Source organism: Carassius auratus, chromosome 22, assembly GCF_003368295.1.
Source record: "Carassius auratus strain Wakin chromosome 22, ASM336829v1, whole genome shotgun sequence".
Taxonomy (NCBI): Eukaryota; Metazoa; Chordata; class Actinopteri; order Cypriniformes; family Cyprinidae; genus Carassius; species Carassius auratus.
Window position 1 is genome coordinate 14,026,960 of NC_039264.1, and position 13,100 is coordinate 14,040,059.

Sequence of the window (13,100 nt, forward strand, 5' to 3'; positions counted from 1 at the left end):
GAACACAACCCAGACACTGTGACAATACCCCCCCTCTACGGAGCGGCTCCCAGATGCTCCACGACAAGACACAAAACAGAGACCAGGAGGGAGGCGGACAGGTGGAGGCTCACGGGGAGGGACGGAGGGCCGGAAAAGAAAAACATGGGGAACAGACACCAGAAGTGTAAACACAAAACAGGGAGACCAGGAGGGAGGAGGAAAGGAGGAGGTTCAGGGGGAGGGACGGAGGGCCAGACTAACAGAGGGGAACAGACAGAAACATAACAGAAACCAAGAAACACAAAACAGAAGTCCATGAAGGACATCATGTGGAGCAAAAGACCACCACAGCCGTGTGGTCAGGACGGAAGCCCCCCAGGGCGGAGCAGAAGACCACCACAATCGTGTGGTCAGGACGGAAGCCCCCCAGGGTGGAGCACATGACCACCACAACCGTGAGGTCAGGACAGAAGCCCCCCAGGGCGGAACAAAAGACCACCACGTGCGGCTGGACCAACGGGACGACAAAACTCTGGTAATCCCCTGGTGTCCTTACTGGACTCCAGAAGATCGGTGCTTGCCTGACACTGCTCATGAAGATCATTGGTGACTTGTATTGGTACATGAAGATCATTGGTGACTTGTATTTGCTCATGAAGATCAATGGTGTCTTGCCTTTGTTCATGAAGATCAGAGGTGACTTGCCTTTGTTCATGAAGATCACCGGTGACTTGACTCAATCCTTGAAAATCACCAGTGACTTGACTCAGTCCTTGAAAATCACCAGTGACTTGACTTGACTCTGAAAGGTCAACGGTGACTAACCCTGACTCTGGAGGGTCAGCGGTGACTAGCCCTGACTCTGGAGGGTCATCAGTCACTAGCCTCGACTCCAGAGAGTTCACTGGAACCTGACTCGACTCCGGAGAGTTCACTGGAACCTGACTCGACTCCGGAGAGTTCACTGGAACCTGACTCGACTCCGGAGGGTTCACTGGAACCTGACTCGACTCCGGAGGGTCAACTGGAACCTGACTCGACTCCGGAGGGTCAACTGGAACCTGAGTCGACTCCGGAGGGTCAACTGGAACCTGACTCGACTCCGGAGGGTCAACTGGAACCTGACTCGACTCCGGAGGGTCAACTGGAACCTGACTCGACTCTGGAGAGTTCACTGGACCCTGACTCGACTCTGGAGAGTTCACTGGAACCTGACTCGACTCTGGAGAGTTCACTGGAACCTGACTCGACTCTGGAGGGTCAACTGGAACCTGACTCGACTCCGGAGGGTCAACTGGAACCTGACTCGACTCTGGAGGGTCAACTCGAACATGACTCGACTCTAGAGAGTTCACTGGAACCTGACTCGACTCCAGAGGGTCAGCTGTGACTGTCATCCTGTGCCGCGGCGCTGGGCAAGCAGCCATCTTGGGCCCTGACTCTGGACAGGCGGACATCTTGTGCTGTGGTGCTGGGCTGGCGACCATCTTGTACTGTGGCGCTGGACCGGTGGCCAATTTGGGCATTGGTGCTGGGTTAGCGGCCATCTTGTGCTGTGGCGCTGGGCTGACAGCCATCTTGTGCTGTGGCGCTAGGCTGGCGGCCATCTTGGGCTGTGGCACTAGACTGGCAGCCATCTTGGGTTGGGGCGCTGGACTGGCGGCCATCTTGTACTGTGACGCTGGACCGGTGGCCAATTTGGGCATTGGTGCTGGGTTATCGGCCATCTTGTGCTGTGGCGCTGGGCTGACAGTCATCTTGTGCTGTGGCGCTAGGCTGGCGGCCATCTTGGGCTGTGGCGTTGGGCTGACAACCATCTTGTGCTGTGGCGCTAGGCTGAGGGCCATCTTGGGCTGTGGCCCTGAACCGGTGGCCAATTTGGGCATTGGCGCTGGGCTTGCGGCCATCTTGGGCTGTGGCGCTGGAACGGTGGCCAATTTGGGCATTGGCGCTGGGTTAGTGGCCATCTTGTGCTGTGGCGCTTGGCTGGTAGCCATCCTGGGCAGTGGTGCTGGGCTGACGACCACCCCACCGGAAGAGACAGGAGTGGCTGGGGCATCCCACCGAAGCCGATGCTGCAGGTAGCGCACGAATTCCCAGAATTCCAGTGTCTCTAACTGTGCCATCTCCTCCTGAGACACTGGATCATCCAGCCCGTCATTAAAATAGTCTTTAAGGGCCGCATCGTTGTAGCCCATGCCCTCGGCCAGGGACCAGAACACCTGAGCCAGGGCACCCACTTCATTGCCCTCTTGGCGGAGGGCGGTCAACCGAAGATACTTGGTTCGCCTCTCCGCCATCTTGGCTGGGGAACGGAAAAACGACATACCGCTGGTTCCTACGGTGATGGAGTCCTTCTGTCATGATCGGTGTACTGGAAACACGGGAGAGGGAACCAATTGCAGGTAAGTCATTTATTAAAGGCGCAATATGTAATTTTTCTGCTTTAAAAATAGCAGAAATCACTATATCTTTGTTGTATATATTTTTTAGTTGTGTACTTACATCATCCCGACAGTTTCCACGAACTTTCAAATCCGGAGAAAATTACAGTTTAATTAGAAGACACGGCACGTTTCTTTATTTCCGTTTTGTCGCCCGTCTATGGCGTCATATACTTTGACCCCTCTAGTTTATCTAACTTCCTGCGGAACCGCCAAATACAAAGGTGAACAGAAGCAAAGACGAGACGAAGAAGAAAAAGTAGTAGCCTTGATCAAGACTATTATATTTTATATTTATATTTGTGTTTAAACCTCAATCAATAACTTAGTTATGGATCATGATTATGCTTTGCCTGCACGTTCTGTGAAGCGCAAATGCACGGGTGAAATAAATGACCCGAGATGGTTTTGGGACAAGAGAAGCAACAAGACACGGGTAAATATTGGAGTTGCATTTCCAAGATAGAGAGAGCTTCGTGACAAGCTGAAACTACAGAGAGATGCCGAACTCGCTTGCATTCTGATAAACAGGTATGCATCCATTCAGCTAACTTTATCTATCCGTATATTTTGTGAAACGATGATGTCTTGTGTAAAATGCAGACGGACTAGCTCTCATGTAAATCTACATTTGTTCTATATCTAGCTGAATAAAGTAGCTTCAAATGCAGTTCTCTAACTTGTTCGAAATCATAGTATAACGTAATTATAATTATTAACGAAAGGCGACCATGTTTTTTAACATATATTACTACTAGCTAGATGGAATATTGATTTGATAGGGGTCTCATAATTCATATAGACGGTTTCATCGGGCGCACGCGCCTGGACCTAAGTTAACTTCCGGTCTGTGTTGTGTATATCGGTCTGGCTGCAGTGCCTTCTACAAACGCAGTTAAAGGCAAGGTGATGAGTAGACTGAAGTTGGGCTCAGGTGGTTGTGCTGTGGGATGTGTTTCCCATACATTTATTTATTTTTGGAGACTTGTCACAATTTTAAAACTGATCTTTTTTCAAAAAGGCTTCATTGAGTAACGTTACGTACTGCATGTTTAATAATATTAATTCCTTACATTTATATGTTTAAATATCAAAGCGAGGCACAGGTGTTTTTATATCGCTGTATTTCTGAAGGAAGACTTGCATGTTATATGCCTGATAGCAGCGTATGAGCGTACCAGCTCTGCTTCGTTTACAGCTGTTACTGGGGAAACCTCTATTTCTCGCACTTTATGTCTATGCTTTAAAACATCTCCTGTTGGCAAATAATGAATTTGCATTTTCATTAAGTCCGCCTGATCCACGCAGCAAAAATTTTGTTTGTTATCAAAAAATATCTACTCTAGAGGGACTTGGCTGTTGTTATTGATTCTATTTGGAAGTCTACCGGAAGTTAAGTTAGGTCCACAAAAGTGCTCATGCGCAGTAACATTTGTTTATGTTGTTGCCATTGAAACCGTCTATGGGTGTACTCACACTAGGCACGGTTGCCATGAACCGGGCCCGAGTACGATTGTCCCCCCTCCCCACTCCCCCTCTGGCCTGCACTCACATATAGGGTTTCAGCATTCGTGCCGGAGCACGCTCACGTCATTATGGTGCGACGGTTTCAGGATAAACAGGAAGAGCGGCGCTCTCTGAACACAATGGAGTGCATCGCTCTGTTTTCTTTGTGGATAATTTTGTGTTGTTTGGTCCACAGCCTGTTGTTAAACAGATGTGTCGCCTTAGTGGCGCGAAAATTTTCACGTAATCGTGCTGCTCGTATGAGGATGTTTGCAAGGTACCAGCTGAAGTGCAGCAAGGACTATGCAGTTTTTAGTTTTTATGCGTTTTGCACCTCTGCCGTAGACCAAAGCGACCCTTTCCCTGCCATGTTGGTTTTGGAGCGTCGCAAAACCGTGATGCAAAGCGTCCTTTTCCGTGCTCCGGCACGGTTAGCGCTCACACTGCATGCGAACCGCGCCCGAGTCCAACTGAACCGTGCCTTGGCCCACCTCTTCCAAGCGGGCCAGGGCCGGCTAATCGAGCCGCGCCCGGGCACGATTCGGAGCACTCACACTAGTCAAACGAACCGCGCTTTGGTGGTCAAACGCACTCGGGCACGGTTCAAACTGGCAGTGTGAGTACACCCTATATCTCTCCGTTCGAAAAGAAGTGATTGTCAAAATACTAAGTTAGAATGAGTGAGGAATGATAGGGAGCGACAGAGCGCGTGTTTCAATGAACAACAACTCCCATGAGCCTTATGCTCTTTTTCCCGACGTCATCAAAGTACGTCTTATGTTATTATTTTGATTGAGTGACCCCTGGTGGCCAAAAATTCCATAGGGGTCATGACATGGGTTTTTTTATTTTATTATTATGGTCCCCTAGGTGCAATTATAGTATTACTATAGTTAAAAAAAAAAAACTTTTAAAATATAGTGAATTATGACATTTTCCCACCCTGTTTCTCATCCTTTGATTCAAACAGACTGTTTTGGGTTGTTTCCCCTTTAAGAGTTCAGTGTTAACGCCCACTGTTATGATTGGCTAACGACATTTGACGGAACATTTGCGGATTGAGCGTAACTGTTTAGTAGCGAGTGATGCATTCGAAGCGATGGCTCTTGCAATGATAAAACCTTATATGTTTGAGCCGGAATCAGATGAGGAATCAGAGGAAAATGAACCATCACCACAACAACGAAGACTGGATCAGCCCGTGTCCACATGGAAAGTGAAACTATTTTGAATTATTAAAAAAATTGTAACCCGAGACACTTGAAAACGGATTATTGTTGCATAATTATTCTATAGCTTAATATGCTAACAGTTCAACATTATTTACCTAATTTCAATGAAATGATAGGGTGTACCGTGGACAAAAATGCATGCACAGGCCATATTTGAAGATGCAGCATTGATAAGGCAACATTTTTAATCTTCTATTACATGTAGGCCTACTAGAAAGGCGACATATTTTCAAGATTCTCTTATACAAATGTGTTTATATTAGCCAGTGATTACAAGTAATATTGTAAATACCCTTAAATGACAATTATACATAAATAGGTGAGAACTGATCTGTGTTTCTATAACGTTAGAAAATACAATGTAAAGTTTTATTCTATCAATTGTAATTGCAGTATCATAAAAATATGGACTATAAATACTTCATTTTAGGCAATAAAGCTTTTAAGCTTCTTATAAATATAATTATGATGACACAGGTTAGGATTGTATAAATAATACCTTTGCTACGACACTTGGGTCATCGTTAAAATGTATAGAACAAACACTTAAATTAGCACTGCCGTGACTGGGACGTCCGCAAAAAATAAACTGCATCCATTTTTCCCTGACGTCAGGATCTCTCGGCAGCGTATTCAAAGATGTTGTTTGTCCACAGCCAGGAACAGCACATCTGCGTGGCATTGTAATTTTCCTGTACACAGACCCACTCGCTGTCCGTCGACTGAACACTTGTGAGGCGCGCGGCGCGACAACGATCCGAAATGAGCGTAGTTGTCTTGTGCTGGAGGCGGTCATATGCAAATGGTTGGAACATCACTTCGCACCGTGACGTCACTTCTTACCATGGATCCAAAACGAGCTGTATTTAGAGCTTGATTAAATAAATGGATCGTTTATAATGGGGAGGACGTCTTAAGCTATGAAACTTGCAGGACGTTTTAATGGTACAAAGACCTCTTATATTCCAAAAGATCAAGGCAAATTTGGTTTCTCATTTCATGACCCCTTTAAGGGTAATCCAAACGGGTAAACAATCCAGGCAGGGTCAAAACCAGAAGATCCAAACAACATAAACAAGACACGAACGCAAGGCAAGGCAAGGCAAGGCAAGGCAAGGCAAGGCAAGGCAAGGCAAGGCAAGGCAAGGCAAGGCAAGGCAAGGCAAGGCAAGGCAAGGCAAGGCAAGGCAAGAATTGACGGACATGAATTAATCTTCAAACATTAAACAAGGACTCCCTAACACAGACTCAGACAGACCGGGTATAAATACACAGAAGGATAATGAGGGAACAGGAGACAGGTGGGGAACAATCAATTATTCAACAAGGAGGAAGGTGACCAAATAAGGGAACAGGAAGTGATAAGGTGACAGACACCGTGAGAAAGGAGGACATCTAGTGGAACCCCAGGGAACACAACCCAGACACTGTGACAGTAACATTCCAAGAACATAAAAAGATTTCATTTCCTTAATGTTAGTAGAACATTATTTAAAGGTTATTGTGATGTTCCTGAAACATTCTTTCAATTATTCAAACACCTGCTGGGAACAAACACTGAAAGAAAGAGAAATAAGAACACAAACTACAACCTACTTTCTTCAACCACAGCCTTAGATGAACTGAAGATAAAAGACATTTTTAGATAAAATAGATTAAAATACATTTAATTTCTCAAGATCTAAACAACTGCGCAAACAGCATTACTAGTTTGACTTACAGTATTACTACAACATAAGTTCTTATTGAGATTAACAGAAGTTTAGATGTTGATGTCTATTATTAAAAATGTTTAGTTTGAGGTCACCATTATGGAAATAAGTATTTGGTTTAGTTGTGCTCTTGAACCTTGACTTTTGATCAAATTCACAGGCCCTTCTATACTTTCTTGCTCAAATGTTTTTCTTTTTATCAGGAAAACACTCTTTTACTCAGCACATTCAAAAGCTCATTCAAACATTTCAGTTTAAACTACTTTCCAAAAAAAGCATCCAATCAAACTCAAGAAAAAAATTACAGTAAGCAAATGCGCTTGCAACAAATCAATATGCAAATAAGCAGATATTGTGGCGTCCCTGTGCACGCCGTCTCCAAGCTTGTTGTTGTGGCAATAACCGATGATGCAACACGATTAGCGCCAAACACGCTTTTCTGAGCGATGACATTTTGCACTGCTGTCCCATGTATTCAAACGCATTTGAATATACAGGTTTAGAAAAGCCTGTGAATTGCATTACACTCGTACCCTAGAAAAAAGATTTGGGTTAATTTGGCAAATAGGAAATCTCTGAGTCTACAACAGCGCTATAGAAATACCCAGACACGAGGATGGAAATTTCAAGAGAGCAGAATTTCTGAGACAGGAAGGAGAAAAAAGTGCTGACTCCAGTTGCTGGGACCGGCCTTGGCTAAATCCAGTGAAGAGATATGAACACTTTCTAATTTGCTTCCCCCCTATTTTAATAATAGCTGTGCATAAGTAATTTATGAAAGGCCAGCCAGCAGTGGGCATGGGGAAATTAAACTCATTTTATCGTAAAGCAGGTGGATTTCTATTTATCATTAGCATGCATACAATTTTCCCAATGTTATTCCTCATACTGATGGAATGTAACCAAATAATTTATGAAGGTTTTTTTTGGGCTTGTGCACAAGTGAAATTCAAAGATAAAAGTGCCAGGCGCTTGCAATTTTCTGCCACCCCAACCTAATTCTGGAAGCTTCTTATTACAGCACAGATTCATTTGCTCTGAGTTAAAGCGACATTAGGATTCACATCTGATGAAATGCAGGACGTCCTTTGTATCATTAGTCGCACACCGCCTTCAAAAGACGTGCCAATTTGAACCTCCTCCAGCAGAAACATTTATATTACATTATGCATTATCGCATCTGTGTCAACATTAAAACTGTGCCATCTAAAAACTTGTTTTTATATCAAATGTGCATGTTTTCCGTCTGTTGTGTTTGTATGGGAACATGTGTGGGACAGGGAAAAACGCTAATTCGGAATATATATGAACCTGGGACATAAGCAGATTATGGGCATTTAGAATGGTTTGTTATCATAATATTCTGTGCAGCATATTGCAAACTTGTGTTGGCCAGTTTTAAACATGCCGTTGAAGATCATAGTTAATTCTGCTGATTTATGGTAATTCTGTGGCGCTATCACATGTGGCATCAGAAACACTAACAAGCTTAGCATAAGCTCCTGCTGAAACCTTATGAGGTTTGAATTCCTGGAACGACTGCGGACGGTGGAGCAAAAATCTCACTTCAGCAGAAACGGGCCGACTCCGGCTCAAAAAATTAGTGCTACTGCATATATTTTTGCAAGGGAAGGTAGTCTGGGCCTTGCTGGAAAATGCCATGTTTATACATTTGGGGAAAGTCAACTCTTTTCCACAGTTATTACTACTGTGTTGAATTATGCATGAGTTAGTGTATCTTTATTTTATAAATAATAGCACACCTATCTGTTAAATCAATAGATTATCTGATCAATACTTAGGGATTAGTAAGTGATGTTTGCTTATATAGTCTCATATATGTTATTTCAATAAACACATAAAGGGTTATTTCACACGGAAATTACTCACCCTAATGTCGTTCCAAATCCATACGTTTTTTTATTCATCTTCAGAACACATATAAAATGCATCATAAAAAATGTGTCATGGTACTGTCGTAAACGCATGTCGGAGACTGACAGGGAAAATAAGAAATTGTTGAATAAGTCAATTTACAGTTGAACCACAGATGTCACATGGATTATTTCATTGATGTCCTTGCTGCATTTTTGAACATTGATCTTGACCTTGAAGATACCCTTACTGTCTATCGAGGGTCAAAAAAGCTCTTGGATTTCATTGTAATATCTTAATTTGTGTTCTGAAGATGAACAAAAGTCTTTCAGGTTGGGAACAACATGAGGGTGAGTAATTAATGTATTAATTAATTAATTCGTGTTAAATCCACCCAGAAAGCCTTACTAGCAACCAGTCTGAACAACCAACACTTTCGAACCTTTCGAACCACCCTGAAGACCTTAATAACTTAACGTTTCCCTTATTCATGCTAATGTTTGTGCTTTTTTCTGTATGATATAATTGTTCATCTATCTATTAGAATATTTATATTGTGGTCTATAACTCCTCCCTGAACTTCCCTCTTCCCTGTATCTTGGTCTCTCATTGGCTGTAGGTCATCGCCTACTGTATGTAGTTTGCAGTCAGAACTAATTGCTCACAGCGTGATTGTGAATTGTCGGCAGCTCCAGATATTTAGCATGCCAAATATTTTTGTGTGCGTCTGCGATGTGTCAGTGATTTCCTCGGATCGCGTCTTTGATAATTCACACTGCGTGATTGTCACTCGCGTGAAAGAGCACCAATTTGCTTCTGATTTCGGGCATTTGTCGGCGATTTCACAAGACCTGTCGGCGGGTGAAAAACTCGGAAATCGGCGTTAAAAACCATGCAACAACGCTTGAGCATAGCAAAGGCCAAGCAACCACACTGAACACCTTAAGAACATTGCAACACCTTAGCAATCAAGCTGTACACTTTAGAAACCACACAATAACACTTGAGCTCAACAAAGGCCTAGCTAACCCTGAACACTATAACAACCGCTTATCAACACTCTAGCAACCTTTTCATAATTGAACACAACTTGCAGACTGATGATAAAGAGTCTCTGTAAAGATCGTGCTCTTTAGACACGCGGCAGCATTCGGTCACGCAGTCCAGCTGGAAGCATCATTTCACGACCTCTAAACCTTTCCCCTCTCATTTCCCACGTGTGATAATTCAACACGGGTCCGAACCAGCACTTGTAGCAGGTTGCTTGGAAATTTCATTATTATAAACTCTCAGTATTATCGAAATTATACATTTGGAGCGCGGCTCGACAAAAACGGGGGAAAGATGATGACAGTCTCATCTCATTAAAAGAGATGAAATAGTGGAATTAGCTTCAATCTAATTACAAGCCACACTATCTAATGTAAAAACATGCCTGTTTTTTTTTTTTACTCTTATTCATTTGGACTAGTAATTAGTTTTGGCCTATAAAATGCCACCCTTTAATCATCCAAAGGCAGATGTGATTTGCAGTGCAATTTAATCTTGCTTTAATGAAGAACTAATGGATGCATTGCAAATTACTTTTTTTCCTGTACAGGAGGGAAAAAATCTATTTCCTGCTTTTGAAAAGATCAAGAGTATCTTTGATAATAGCCGGAGAGGGCCGGAGAGCTCCACTGCATCGAGCCAACAAGCTCTTTTACTCGACTCGCCATTCAATAGAAAGGAGGCCACAATTAGCAACAAAGCAGTGAAAATGCATCCGTACAGCAGAATCGCTCGCCGCGGCTCAACCCCTCGGCTCCCAGAGCCTTGTTAGCGGCAGGGCTAAAGTGTCACGGAGGAACAATGGGCCGTGATAAATTACCCTTCTCCGAAAAAAAAGATGTACAGCTAATTTTCAATTATAGCTAAAAATGCATCACGCGGGGCGCTAGCAAATAGATACGCTCGCTCCCGTGTCAGCCTCTTCAGTTTCGTCTGATTATGAGAAAATAATGATCATTTCTCATTCAGGAAGATTTGAGAAAAGTTATGAAAACACTGATGTTTACAAACTGCACGGCATCATACGCGATGGAAATTTGAGAAATTTAGCTTATTTAATAATGATAGTACAGTGTTTATTTGCATTAAACAACTACTCTTCCTGACAGAAATATTGTGGCGTATTTGAGCAGATGAACCCTTGTAGTGCACTCAATAGTATTAACTGTGCTCTTGTAGTGTACTTCAAATCATAAAAGTGTCGAAGAGTTCAGATGCAAAAGCCTCTGAGTGGCGTCTGAAATTTTCTTCTAAAATTAGCATTTCTATAAGTTTTAGCTTTGTTGACATTAGTTAATAAAACTGTTAGTTCATGTTGGTTCACAGTGCATTAGTATTATTAACACATACAACTTTTGTTCAAAATCTGTAGTAGATGCTGAAATTAACATGCTCTAAGATTATAAGTGCTTGTTCATTCTCAGTTCATGCTAACGTTAGCAAATTGCTAAGTGTTAGCATTTCCGCCAAGTGCAGGCTACTTTTACGTGTTTTGAAACTATTAGATAAACTAATACATAGCAAATGTATGAATTTGTTAGCATTCGAGGCAGTCAGCCGTCAGATGGATGTCATCATATAAATGCACTGAAACTAAGGAAGGGGCTTGTCCAAATGAGCCCTGGGGTATCTCGGTGTGTACGCGTGTTTCCTAAAAATGAGAGAAGACGAAATCCTAATAGAAGTTGGGCTTAACTCCAGAAACAGCCCGCCTGTATATCTGATTACTGGGGGGCCAGTAATTTCTTTTTTAAATAAGGGAAAAATTGGATAGAATGAATGAAATTTCCCTGTCGTAGTGCAATGATGGTACCACGGGAGATTATGTATTTTTATAATCATTCATCAGCGGTGAGAGTGCTCGGGCTTAGCATAATGGAATTCGTAAACTGGTTTAAGTCTGAACACGGGCTATACTATCAGTCAGACCATAAACGCTTATATGGAGAAGCCCGTCAGACGCTGTGGGTTATTTCGCCAGCAGATTTTACACATGTGGGGTGAGAGTGATTGCGGGAAACCCGGCCCCAAATATTTATTCCCAGAAAAAAAACATTTGAATTACATTTGCTGAAGAAATGTTCCTGAGCTTTGGACCCCCAGACATGTCAATGCAAATCAAATATCTGTTCTGCAAATAAAAGGCAACTTTAGTTAATTGTCACTTTGCTTAACTACATCCGAGTCATTTTTATTAATAATGTATTATATGTTAACATTTTATTTTATATATTTATAATAATTATTCAAATAGAATTTCTAATAAATATATACTACACTACACACTTGGCACACTAAATATATTATTATACAACTCCATTATATTAAAAAGTATTTGTTTAGCTTAAAAATGTTTACTTTTTTTTCAGTGTCTGAAATCTGTTTATGAGAATATCTAAATAAAACTATTGGTATTTCACCACTAGATGTCAGTATCAGATTTGCCCCATTTTTCCAACTTCATGCACTTGATTTGGGATCTCATTCTGTTTAGTAAAGTGCCTAAGACAGTTATTATATTTCTTTTTTTTTTTTTTCATAGCTTTGTATTGTTGGAGGCACAATTACATAAATTCAAATACATAGATTAAATAAATAAGAGAATAATAGATTATAAATTATTAAATAAATATTGTAATAATTATAATAATGTAAAATAAATGTGCCATGTATAGAAAACACAAATATTTAGTTGAATCATTCTAGTCATTTTATATATATATATATATATATATATATATATATATATATATATATATATATACACTGTATATGCATACATGCACACACTGTATGTAAATATGTGGAATAATAGAGATTCATTAGTATGTAAGTGTAGAATTCACATTTGTCAGTCAAAGTAAAGTAGCCCGTGCAAAGAATAATTTGCTTATACTATTAACTGATATTAAATGTACCTAGTATCAAAGGTACAAGTGAATGACATGAATAATGGTGCAGCTGATTATGCAGTAGTCATGGTAACATGGATGATTGACGGGTGCTGGAGTCTAGGATATCTCAAAATATCTCTGCAACTTTCAATCTGAGTGAATTAAACATGCTGGCCTCTGCCACAATAACACAGCATTTATATGTAATGTCCAGAGCGATGCATGTTTTCCCAGTTTGCATTGCAGCAGCTGGATTTATAAATAAATGCTTGATAAGGAAAACAACTCCATTACTATTGCAGATAGTGGAGGTGAGTGACCTGAAGAAATGGCTGACCATAAGTATTAAACTTCATCTCATCTCTGGAGATGAATGCAACCACATAATAATAAACTAATACACTA